General features: G+C 51.0%; 1 pseudogene; it reads left to right on the top strand.

Moving 5' to 3' along the window:
• The first annotated feature begins 904 nt into the window (after window positions 1-904).
• On the top strand, window positions 905-1,842 carry LOC118630041 (annotated as a pseudogene).
• The last annotated feature ends 11,107 nt before the right edge of the window (window positions 1,843-12,949 follow it).

The raw sequence follows: 12,949 nt of genomic DNA, 5'->3' as shown, positions 1-12,949 counted from the left end.
GTCACCTGGCGCCTTCCTTTAGTTGCTCCATGGGGAAAGAACTTTGCCTGGAGAAGCAATCAAACACTTCAAAGGAATGTACCATCTGAATCACAGCAGGAACACTGGGGGTGGGAATGGGAAGATGTATAGGCAAGGGCACTACCCTGGGTCTCAGAGAGCTGGGTCCACAATGGACCAGCTCAGGGACCCTGGGCAAGCAACCCAACCTCTGTGTAATAAGAGAGAATTTAATAAAATCAGTGATTTTCCAGCATCTCCACCAAGCCCTACAGCCCCTCTGTAAGTTCAGAGGTGGTGGCAGGTTTCGGGGAGAAGATATTAAGGGGTAAGAGTATGGGTGAGCCTCTGAGTCCCTCCACCACTACCATGGCTCCTTCCGCTAGACGCTCTGCTCTTTTAATGTTCCAGATAAGATTGTAAGAAAAACGCTTTATATTTTTTAAGCAAGAAAAAGAATTAAATGATACCTAAATCCATTCCAGCTCTGACCGTCCAGGTTCCGGAGGGGATGGGAGTCCTTCAGGAGGAGGCTGGAAGGGAGACCCGGTCTTGCAGGTCACACCTGGGCACCTGGGCTTTACCCAGGAGGGGGCGCGAAAGAGCAGTCTGACCAGGTCACTGTGCTAGCAAAGCCCTTTGAGGAACTGAATGAGCAGAGGATGGGGAGGTGGGGGAGAAGCTCAGAGACCACATTGCTCCAGCACTCTGCAGACAGGAAGCAGCTTATTCGTGTTTAATCAGAGAGGTGAAAAACAAGGACAGAAAAATAAATGGGGAGGGGCAGCACCCTAACTAGTAAGCAGTCTCCATCCTGTTTTGGTTCTTCCATTCATTGGTCTGTTTTTGCTTTCTTTCTCTTCTAACCCCGTTCCCATCCTCAAAAAGCAGCGTAGACTCCGAGGTATCCAGGTCCATCCTTGTCGCTACGGCGACACCCACACCTGCCGCAGTCATGACTGAGCAGGTGACCCTTCGTGGCACCCTCAAGGGCCACGATGGCTGGGTCGCTACCACTCCCAATTCCCAGACATGACACTGTCCGCCTCGCAAGACAAGACCCTCATGTGGAAGCTGACCAGGGATGGGACCAACTACGGCATCCCACAACGCGCTCTTCGGGGTCACTCCCGTTTTGTCAGTGACGTGGTCATCTCCTCAGATGGCCAGTTTGCCCTCTCTGGCTCCTGGGATGGAACCCTCCGCCTCTGGGACCTCATGACCGGCACCACCACAGGCCGATTTGTAGGCCGTACCAAGGATGTGCTGAGCGTGGTCTTCTCTTCTGACAACCGCCAGACTGTCTCTGGCTCCGGAGTTAAAACCATCCAGGCAGGGAATACTCTGGGTGTCTGCAAATACACTGTCCAGGATGAGGGCCACTTGGAGTGGGTGTCTCATGTCCATTCCTCACCCAACAGCTGCAACCCCACCATCGAGTCCTGCGGCTGGGACGAGCTGGTCAGGGTATGAAAGCTGGCAAATGGCCAGCTGCAGACCAACCACATCGGCCACACAGGGCACCTGAACACTGTGACTGTCTCCAGGCAGATCCCTCTGTGCCTCTGGAGGTGAGGACGGCCAGGCTGCACCGTGGGACCTCAACGAAGACTAGCACCTCTACACACTTGATGGTGGGGACATCGTCAACACCTGTGCTTCAGCCCCAGTCACTGTGGGTTCTGGGCTGCCACCAGCCCCAGTATCAAGGAGGACTTCCTGAACGTCTCCATCCTGGACAGGGCAAGGCAGGGCAGGGCCGGGAATTCCCACAGATGCCCCAGTGTTCTTGTTAAAGATGGAAAAGCCACATCTAGGTCTCTGATCTATGACATGGCATGAACATGACACTTTTCTCATGTTCTTCAGTCCAACACAAACGACCGAAAGCAGATACGTAAAGCTGGTGCTAAGAGAATAAGCTGCGCCTTTAAAAACACCTACATACGACATTCCTCAGCTGCCCGGCAACCTGGTGTGGAGGGCTCGCTGAGAAGCAGGCACCACTGCGTCCTCGGCGGCTATGGACCTGGTTCTGTAAGGGCTGCCAACCTGTGCCCCAGCATGCGGTTCCCCATCGCTCCCCCCAGGCTGCCTCACCTGCCAGGGTGTGGGCACATGCTCTGCTGCCAGGAACACCCTTCCCCCGGACTCTTTCCACTGGTTCACGCACTTAGATCATTTTGAGCTAATTCAGCAGAGGAATGAACGGACAACAACTGCTTATTGAAATCATAGCAATAACATTTTGGAACCAGAGAATTGAAATGCAGACTTTTCAATAATCATCAAGTCCAACCCATACACTGAATTTGTTTTTTTTGTTTGTTTGTTTTCTTTATTGAATTTAGAGAGAGAGGAAGAGAGAGAGAGAAACATCGATGAGAGAGAACATTGATTGGCTGCCTCCTGCACGCCCCCCACTGGGGATTTGGCCCACAGCCTGGGCATGTGCCCTGACTGGGCATCGAACCAGTGACCTCTTGGTGCATGGGTCAATGCTCAACCACTGAGCCACACCAGCCGGGCCATACACAGAATTTGAAGGAACAGACCAAGAGAAGGAAAATGCCTGCTCCAAAATAACTCAAGAATAACCAATGCTGCCCTGACCCGTTTGGCTCAGCAGTTAGAGTCAGTCCATGGACCAGGGGGTCATGGGTTTGATTCCCGGTCTAGGGTACATACATGGGTTGTAGGCTGGATCCCCAGCATTGGTCAGGGCTCACGCGGGAGGCAACTAATCAATGTGTCTCTCTCACATTGATGTTTCTCTCTCTCTTTCTCCTCCCACACCCCTCCCTTCCACTCTCTCTTAAAAAAAGAAAGAAAAAAAAATCAATGGAAACAATAACCTCAGGTGAGGATTAACAACAACAAAAAAAAAACAATGTGAAGAGTCACTGCTGCTCGCTAGGGTCTAGGAACTGTGCTAAGTGCTCCAACACACTGTCTATCACATGTAACCCCCACAATGCCGCTATGAGGTAAATGCTATGATTAGCCTCTTTTACAGATGAGGAAACTGAAAAGGGATGTGACTAGCCCAAGTTGCACAGGCTTGACGGTGTCAGATAAAATTCTAGGCAGGTGACACCTGGAGGCCGGGCAGGGAGAGGGAAAAGGTGCACCAAGATGCTTGATGACCAGGCCAATCACTCCGCTGCTCTGAGCCTCGGCTTCTGCATCAGGGAATTGAGGATCATTCTACTGAGCCACAAAGCACTGTGCAGATGAAAGAGAAAAGGACGTATTTTCAAAATGAAAAGAGGACACATTGTTATTTTCTCTTCAAATGAACAATACAGCCCTGGCTGGTTTTCTCAGTGGTTAGAGCAGCATCCCACAGACCAAAGAGTTGTGGCTTCGATCCCAGTCAAGGGCACATACTTCAGTTGTGGTTTTTTCCCTCAGCCCTGGTTGGGGTTGTACAGGAGGCAACCAATTGGTGTGTCTCTCTCACATCAATGTTTCTCTCTCTCTCTCTCCCTCCCTCCCTCCCTCCCACTCTATCTGAAAACCAGTGGGAAAATATCCTCCACCGCAGATTAAAAAAAAAAAGAATACGTGCTTATGTTTTTTTAAAAAGAATAAAATGAAGAAAGTAAACACTATCCAAATTCCCACTCTCCATAGATTATTAGCATTGTAATGCTACTACTTCAAGAAATCTGTGTGTATATGCATATAATTATCAATAACTGGGACCATACTATGAATGCTGTTTTGTGATCAATTTTATCCACTGAAGTTATACATGGTGAAAAATCAATTATTTCCAGGAGGCCACTCTGCGGAGCTTAGATCAGGCCTGTGAAAAGAACCAGGTGGTTTATTTATCATGCTCGTTATGGCTCGTGAACCTGATCCCCGGCAGAGTGTCATCACGCGCAGTGGTATATCCCGTGCCCTGCACAGAGGCCAGGGAGACTCCTGGGAGTAAAAGCCAGCCTGCTGCAGGCTCCAGGCCGATCCCCCTGACACAGCTACAGCACCCAAGGAAGGGGGCACCTTGTGTGATTTGCAGGAAGGTGCCCCATGTCCTGGTCTGTGAGCAGGGTTGATGCTAGCCACAGAGACCCTGCAACCAAAGAGACTGCTCTGAGCACCACTGGAGCCGGCGAGGGCGAGCTGAGTCAGCGCCACCCATCTGCCACGTCAGTGCCAGATCTCTGCCCCGTGCCCCAGAGCACAGGGCCAAATTTTGGCATGCACAAAGCAGGCTCTGAGGACGGGTGCTAGGTCAGCTGTGCTCTATGCACGGAGTGTGTGTGGTGGCTTCATTCTTTTCTTCTAAGCAAATTTTAGGAAAATATCCAAGTGATAAGAAACTGAGCAGAGCTTGGGCCCAGACTCTGGGCTGCCTCTGCCTGGGAGAACCAGAGGCTCCGAGTCGTCTCCCATTAGGCTGTGTCTGGGGCTCTCTCTTCACCCGGTGTTCCCTGGGAGTCTCTAAAGCAGCTGCAGGGTGAACTCATTTTCTTTTGCTGCATAACAAATTGTCCCCAAATTGAGCAGCTAAAAAGGAAAAGTATTGCTTCTGTCAAAGACTCTTCGGGTCAGGAATCTCGAGTGCAGTGGAGCAGGGTGCCTCCAGTTCAAGGTTGCTCGTGAGGTTGCTGTTAAGCTAGCTGCCAGCCGGGACGGTTGTCGCAAGGAGCAACTGGCGCTGGAAAATCTGCTTCCAAGCTCACCCACTTGGCCTTTGGCGAGTTTTAGTTCCTTGCCCCTGGGCCTCTCCACCGGGCTGCCTCACAGCAGGGCAGCTCGCGTCCCCCAGCAAAAGGGAAGCCCAGAAAAGAGGAGAGTGGAGGGGAGCCGAGGGGAGGGAATTTTTTTAAAGGACGGGAAGGAACAGAAAGGAAGAAAAGAGAGGCTACAGCCTTTTTGTAACCTAATCTCAGGAATGGCATGACATCACTTTTGCTGTTTCTATTCATTAGAAGTGAGTCGCTGGGTTCAGCCCACGCTCAGGAGGAGATACAGAAATACACCAACCTCCATGTCCTGCCTGGAACACAGATGTCATCACCGGAGTCCTCCCAGCCACCTGGCCAGTGAAGACGAGGCCGTGCCCTAGGAACGGTGGGTCAGGAAACAGGAAGGATCCCTGGTGATTTCATCACATCGTCCTTGCCTGTTACTCAGAAAACTAAACTCGTAAGTGTTAAAATTATTCTTGAGCCCTGGCCTGTTTGGCTCAGCAGCTAGAGCCTCAGACTGCAGACCAAAGGGTCTTGGGTTCAATTCCCGGTCAAGGGCACATACCTGGGTGGCAGGTTTGATCCCTGGCCCCAGCTAAGGTCGTGCAGAAGGCAACCAATTGATGTGTCTCTTTCATATGGATGTTTCTTTCTTTGTCTCTCTCTCCTTCCCTCCCTTCCTCCCACTCTCTCTAGAAATCAATGGAAAAAATATCCTCGGTGAGGATTAACCAAAAATAAGTAAATAAATAATAAAAAAATAAAAATTACTCTTGAGTTTCTTCCCCATGCTGGTGAGTCCAACCTAAGCTGATGCAGGTCGTGGGCACCAGCCTGAACTAAGGGCTCAGAGTCAACCAGCACGTCTTCCTTTTACAGACAGGCCACCTGAATGCCTGAACCAGAGACGCAAGCCATTCACCCAACATCACCCTGCTACTGACGGGCCGGGCTGAGACCCCAACTCCTGGTCGCCGCATTTACCCACACAAGTTCTGAGTGTCCCCAAAGTTCGCGGAACACTCGGGGCTCTGTTTGGGATGTTCCTGGCAGCTGGAAAAGTTCTGACTCCCTGAGGCTATGTATTTGTACCAGAACATTCCCTGCTCTGTTTCTCTGCGTACCAAGTAAACAAGTGAAACAGAAGAGGGAAAATATTTTGTATGAATTGAAGTTTGCAGTTCAAAAACTTTTGTCTTACGCGCACTCAAGCCAGTAGCCATGGCAACGGCCACTTCCTGTCCTCGGCCCGTCTCTTTGCACACCGTTCCTTCCTTCTGGAGCCCACACGCTGGCAGCAGCTGGACATGAAATATGTTTCGTAGAGCAGCGAGGTGACCTGTTTTACAAAGGACCTTGGTACACACGTCCAGTATCTGGAAATGATCAGGTTTTCATGACCGAGTTGTCTCAGATGGCTTGTCTCTTTAGAAAGAGCCTTCCACCCCACTGGCCAGAGCTGGCGGCAGGGCCGGTCAGGGCAGAGCCGGCAGAGCTGCAGTGTTGAACATTTCATGCTGCAGGAGCCATGCTCGGGGTCCTTGCTCCAAGAACGGCTGCACTCGGCACCTGCTGCAGGGCCGGCCTAGGCAGCTGCATTTGAACCGTGTGGTACTGCTTTCATGGTCGCAGGTCGTTGGCCGTCGGCTTGTCACCTGGCCCAGAGGGAACTGATATATCAGTTAAGAATCCTTCTCTTGCCCTGGCCGCTTTGGCTCAGCAGTTAGAGCTTCAGCCTGCGGACCAAAGAGTCACGGGTTCAATTCCAGTCAAGGGCACGTACCTCGGTTGCAGTTCAGTCCCCGGCCCTGGTCGGGGTCGTGCAGGAGGCAACCAATCAGCGTCTCTCTCTCACATCAATGTCTCTCTCCCCCCCTCCCCACTCTATCTGAAGATAAATGGAAAAATACCCTTGGGTCAGGATTTTTTTTTTTTTAAAAAAGAATCTTTCTCTTTAATTTTTGAAGAAACACACAGACTGCCATTAATTGGTAGGCAGTTAAACTAAAAGGTCGTGTAGCATTAGGGCTGCACCTACCCTGTTTTGGCCTTGTACACAAGAAGAAGATGATGATGATTTTTAAAAAAACAGTCTGCAAAGTAGAGGGTGACTGGCTCAGATAGACGGAGAGAAAAATGAAAGCTCATGTGGTCCCAGAGAGAAAGAAAGAAGCAGCCACCTCAGTTTCTGAGGGCTCCCCAGGCGCCAGCTCCCATTCCCACAGGCGAGGCTGCGCCCCATCCTGCCGCCGCCGCGGGGCGCTTTGGGGCCCGGAGCCCCGGTGGCCTTCCCTCCTCGCCGTGATGCCGCACCTCCGCCACAGAGCCTTCCCACCTGCATCACCTGTGTGCTCGTCCCGGATCCTGGAGTTCAGTGGCCAGGAAGAACTACCCCCACTCTTCCTTTACAGGAAGGGAAACCGAGGCCCAGAGGACGGAGGACACTTTTCCAAGGTGACTCACCCAGCTGGCTGTGGGGGCAGAGCCTGAGCACGGGTCTCCGGACTCGAGGCTTGGTGTGTTACCCACTCCGTCACGTGGTCCAGAAGAACAGGAATTCGGAGTTGATGTTGACTGGCACGCCCATAGTCATCTCGGGCTTTCGAGGTTTCGGGACGAGACAAGTAGAGGTGGGTCCTCGATGGTAAGTAAACAAGCCAAATCATTCAGTTTGTTTTGTTTTAATTATTGTATTTATTGGTTTCTCTCCCACTAACTCAAATGCCTGAAGGGCCCAGGCAGGTAAAGAGAAAGAGGGAAACCATTTGCTCTGGCCGTTTGGGCTCAGTACTTAGCATCGGCCCACGACCCAGTGAGTTTCGGGGTTCGACTCCTGTCAAGAGCATGTACTTCGGTTGCACTTTGTCCCAGACCCGGGTCGCAGTCATGCGGGAGGCAACCAGTCGATGTGTCCCTCTCACATCGATGTTTCTCTTCCCCCTGACTCTCTCTGAAGATAAAGAGAAAAATATCCTCGGTGAGGATAAACAAATAGAATTAAAATTAGAAAAACAATTTTTTTCTTGAAATAATTCAGATCTCCAAGGTAACTCTGGACTTCACAGGCCATTAATAGCCCAGGAAAATGGTTTCTAATGATAACGAGGCACCATTGAAACAGTGGGAGGAATTAAGGTAGAATTCTGGGGATCTGACCATAAAACCATAAAAGTCAAAGAATTTGAGATGAGAGTGAATGCGAATCAAGGATGAAGAAGGGGGGAAAAAAAGTGGTTTTTAGCATAAATTTTAAAAAGAAAATAAAAAGAGAGAAACAAGCCAGGGCGTGCCGACGGCGTGGTGGAGACTGGGCAACCAGGCCTGCTCCTGACCCCCTGGAAAGGTCAACTCTCTTCCGCTCCAGGCAGGTGGAAAGGCAGATCCTGTTACCAGATCTTCTCATGTTTTATTAAAAGCTAGAAATCTGACTTTTTATGCGAAATTTCCTCATTGTTAAAATACCCATCAGTCAAACAAATTATACCTGCTGGTTAGACACTGCCCTCATGCCACCAATTTGCCACTGTCACTCTTGTCCTCCTTGAGGACAAGACTGCAAATTATCAGTCATCTTTACATTGATAATACCAGGCACACCGGAGGCACCCAGGTGACTTGATTAATTAAATGAACTGAACGAAAACCTTGTCATTGCACTTTCTACTCCAGTGATGCCTACTCAGAGAGGTCTTCTCTCACAAGACCTCTAAGAGCAATTCAGTGGTTTTTATTTCCTATGAAAAAGACCCCTGATTTTTAGCCTGATTTTTAACCTGGAATAGAAAAAATGCATTTCCTTGGCCTTTCCTGTAGCTAGGTGTGGCCACGCGACTAAGATCTGGCCAAAGAAAACAGAGGTCATGCATACAACTTCTAGCAACTACCTTCCAAGAGTGCGCCAGTCCCTTCTCCTTTCCTTTCCTTCTTCCTGCTAGGATGCAGATGTAATGGCTGGAGCTGAAGCAGCCACGTAGGGCCATGATATGCAACCTGCACATATGGAGGATGGTGGAAAAAGAGGATAAAAAGAGCTGGGTCTTTAATGCTCTAGAAGCCAGCTTGGCAGCAATGGATCGTTTGACTTTGCATGAGAAAAAGCATAGATTACGTCTACCTCATTCAGTGTACTGTTTGAGGGTTTCTAACAGAACAAAGCGTTCTCTGTCCTCTCATCCTGCTTTATTTTTCTTTAGCACTCACCATACCTAAAAATAATACCATATCGTTAATTGTTTACTTATTATTTTTGTTCCCTACTAGATTGTTAGCTCCACGAAAGTGGGGGTTTGGTTTTGCTCACAGTCATTTCCCCAGTGTTTGGAAGACTGCCTGGCTTATGGAAGGTGCTCCACACACAATTGCTGAAATAGACGAGGCTGGGTTAAAAGCGAAACCGAATTAAATCATCTAAACCTAGTTTCATACCAGCCACCATCAGCCAAAGCTGCTTAATTCCTTCAACAAATTACCCCAGAGTTTTTGGTCAGATGCAAAAGAAAGGAAAACTTCAGCAATCCAAATGACGGGTCCCAAATTCACAAAGATTATGGAAAAAGGAAAAAATTCCAAACACACGTCTCCACTTTCAAGGGCGGCACTGGCACAGCAGCTGCCGCGGTGCTGAGGGACGGCCGGGCCGGGCCGGGCCGGGCAGGGCTCCAGGGTGGGCGCAGCGTGGGAAAGCTCGCGCATCCAGCCCGGGGCAGCGGGCGGGAGCCACCCAGCGGGCCGGCTTCGAGGCTGGCCTCCTAGATGCTCCAGAATGCCTGTTTCAGTGGTTCGAGCCACATTCCGGCGGGGGGCTAAGCCTCCGCTCTGAAAGGGGAGCCACCGAGCACGGCCTGGCCCGGCCCGGAACACTTGACCCAGACCACCAGAGCACGGCAACCCCAAGGCACCGAGGGGCTCCTTCTCAAAGGGGTAGCAGTGGTTTTCCCAATTAACAGAGCCAGTCTCCGGGGAGCTGGGGAGCCCCAGAAGAGGTAGACAGCCCAGATAAAAAGATTCCCAACTCACAACACCCGCCCTAAAGCCCGGGTCTGAAGCTGGGGGCCGGAGCCTGGACCCTTCCTGAAAGAACATCTGGGGTGAAGCGGGGAGGGGGTGGGGAAAGAAAGACGGCATGTGCGAAAATGCCATATTATATCCTCAAAATAAACACCTGGCAGAACACCTCCACATCTGGAGCACGTCACAGGACTCAATTACATTTGGTCAGGCCAAGTGCCCCACAGCTGTTACGGGGTAAAGGCGGATAATTAAAAACAGCAGGTTGCCATGGTGCAAAATTGGTTGCTGCTGAACAATTTGTGTGTTTGTCTTGGAGCTCAAGTACTAGAAGTGAGTGATGTCTTTGGGGGGACAGGAAGGTGATTTCTCTAGACACCCAAATGAGAGGAACTAAAGGATAAAAGGAACTAACTTATTAAGCATCTCCCCTGTGCCAGGCGCCACACATGCCTCTTGTCTTTTAATCTCCTCCGCAATCCTATAACTAAGACGTAGTATCCCTTTTCTCTGGACGATGAGGTGGAGGCTGGGTGACACGCCCAGATCCCACGGCAGAGCCCAGCGGCCCAGCACACGGTCAGTCCAGGTCCGACTCCCCCACTGTCCTCTTACCCTTCTACCACCAGCTCCCTGCTCTAGGCTTGACAATGCAAATGTTGTCAGAGGATGCCTAGGCTCCCGGGGAAAGAATGCCAATGAGCCAGTGGACCTGGGGAAGGTGCTGGTCCCCTGAGCCATTTGCTGCAAGAGGACAGTCTTGGAACACACACACACACAAGTATGCATTCTCCGTTAATCATCTGGTAAAGACAGGTGGGCCTCAAGGCTTCCTGAGAATCAGCAAATCGCTCTTGGATCAAAAGGTGAAGAAAGGTTTCAGAGGGTGGTATATCACTGCACGACTGCATGAGGAGGGCCCAGCGGGGCTCTGGCATTCCAGATGACAGTGGTCGTCTGGTTGAAGACAGGGACAGCACATGAGGCCACATGCAACACGTGGGTGAAAAAGAAGGACCATCCCACTCACCCTGTTCTCTCTGCCTGCACCCCATCAGTCAGATCATTAGGCCTCTGACCCTGACCCTCTTCAGTGGATTGGATTGATGGTCTCCAAAAAGCTATGGCCACATCGAATCCCTGCAACCTGTAAATGTTGCCTTACTTGGGAAAAGGGATTTTGTAGATATAACTACACTAAGAATCTGGAGATGAGACCATCTTCAAGATTATCTGGTGGGCTGGAAATCCAACAACAGTTATCATTATAGAAAAAGGTAAAGGGAGATTTGAGACGCCCAGAGAGAAGGATGGCGAAGACGGAGGCAGGGACAGCCACAGGAGAGCTGAGGACTGTCAGGAGCCGGAGGAGGTCAAGAACAGACCGCCCTAGAGCCTTGGAGAAATGCAGCCCTGCCGACACCTTGACTCCGGACGTCAGGCTGTGACGGAATGATCCTCTGTGGCGTTCAGTCGCCCAGTGTGGTGATTGGTTGCCTCGGCCCCAGGAAATGAATGGAACCTTTTCTAGTTTCCACTCTGGTCCAGTGGGGCAGGGTGAGCACACGTGGGCACAGGAGCGAGTTCTGCACACCACCATATAATGCCCATGGTCTCCTTCTCTCCTGAGGTGTCATGCATTGTTGGCTCCTGGGCCTCTGTCGGGTGAAAGTCGAGTGAGTGTGCCTCCTGCCGTCATGCTGCCGGCACCCAGCAGCGGGGCACAGTGAATCGTGGCAGAGGCTTGGTCCCTGGATGCTCACAAAGCCACCAGCCGTCTCATGCTGCTGCTAATACTGCTGCAGCTGCCGCCCCCATTAAGTCCCCTGAAGATGCCACCTCGTAAAGCTTCTGGTACCACACCTGCCACAGGGGACCCTCAGGAAAATCCCCAATGAAGCCACAAACGCCTTGCACCAGCCTTGAAAGATGGTGCCCCCCACCAAGGGCACAGGGGCACCTAATGATTCCAAGATCAGCCCCTTTCCTCTGAGATCCATGCCTACACTGAAGAGAGGGTGCTGCCCACTGAACCCACACAAACGCCTCCCTGGTGTCAGAGTGTGTGTGCTCTTCTGAAATATCTGTCTCCACTAATACAGACACTTGTCCCTATGTCCCCAATGAAACAGAACAGTCTAATTGAACTTCACCTTGAGTCTGCCATTTCTGCACCAAAGCAAAAAATGAACAGGGTCAGAGGAGGCCCCTCTCCTCCCTGGAGAGCCACCTTGGCCATAGAGATGTGACCATGAGAATGATTCTTCTGTCCCGGACCATCCCCAGCAGCTCTGGGGGCCAGGACCCCTCAGGCAACTGAACCCCTCCACTGTCATCAAGGTATTGCTTGAGCATAATTTGATAGTGCATAAAAGATGAGTGAGGCCCTTCACCAATCTCTGTCCCCAGTGGGACAGTTGAGCCCAGAGAAAGAAGGTATCCCTAAGCTGGAGAGACCCTGTAAAGACACTACGTGCTCCAGCTGCAGATTCTGACTCTCCGCACTGACGTAGGCCAGTCCGCCCGGACCCTTGCTGCCCCTGCCGGGGGGGGCTCCTCTCCGACACCCCGGCCGCACTCTGCGGCACAGACCCTACAGCCAGGCGGTGTTGGACTTCGCATCGCAGCATTCTTGCATTTTGTTTTGACAGACTTGTTAAAGTATAATTGATATACGAAAATACTGCATGCTTCATGTATACGATTTGATAAGTCTGGACATAGGCATACACCTGTGATGCTGTCAACACATCAAGATAGTAAACATACCCGTAACCTCCAAAGGTTTCCTGTGTCCCTTTCTGTGTGTGTGTGTGTGTGTGTGTGTGTGAGAGAGAGAGAGAGAGAGAGAGAGAGAGAGAGAGAGAGAGAAAGAATGCTTACCATGAGATCCACCCTCATAACAAAATGTTCAAGTGCGGTACTTGTTGACTACAGGTACTGTGTTACACCGCACAGCTCTAGCACCTGCTCATCTGCATAACTGAAACGTCACGGCCCAGCCCCTGGCGACCACCGTTCTACTTGCCGCTTCTATGACTTGAACTAGTCTACACACCGCATAAGTGGGCTCATGCGGCAACTGTCCCTCTGTGGCCGGCTTATTTCACCTACCATAAAGTCCTCCCGATTCACCCATGTTGTCACAAACATTAGGATGTCCTTCTTTTTTAAGGCAGAATGATACCCCATTGTGTGTATAGGCACCACATTTTCCTTCTCCGTTCTTCCTTCCAGGA

Source organism: Molossus molossus, unplaced genomic scaffold, assembly GCF_014108415.1.
Source record: "Molossus molossus isolate mMolMol1 unplaced genomic scaffold, mMolMol1.p scaffold_m16_p_14, whole genome shotgun sequence".
NCBI lineage: Eukaryota > Metazoa > Chordata > Mammalia > Chiroptera > Molossidae > Molossus > Molossus molossus.
This window is presented reverse-complemented; position numbering and strand designations above follow the sequence as displayed.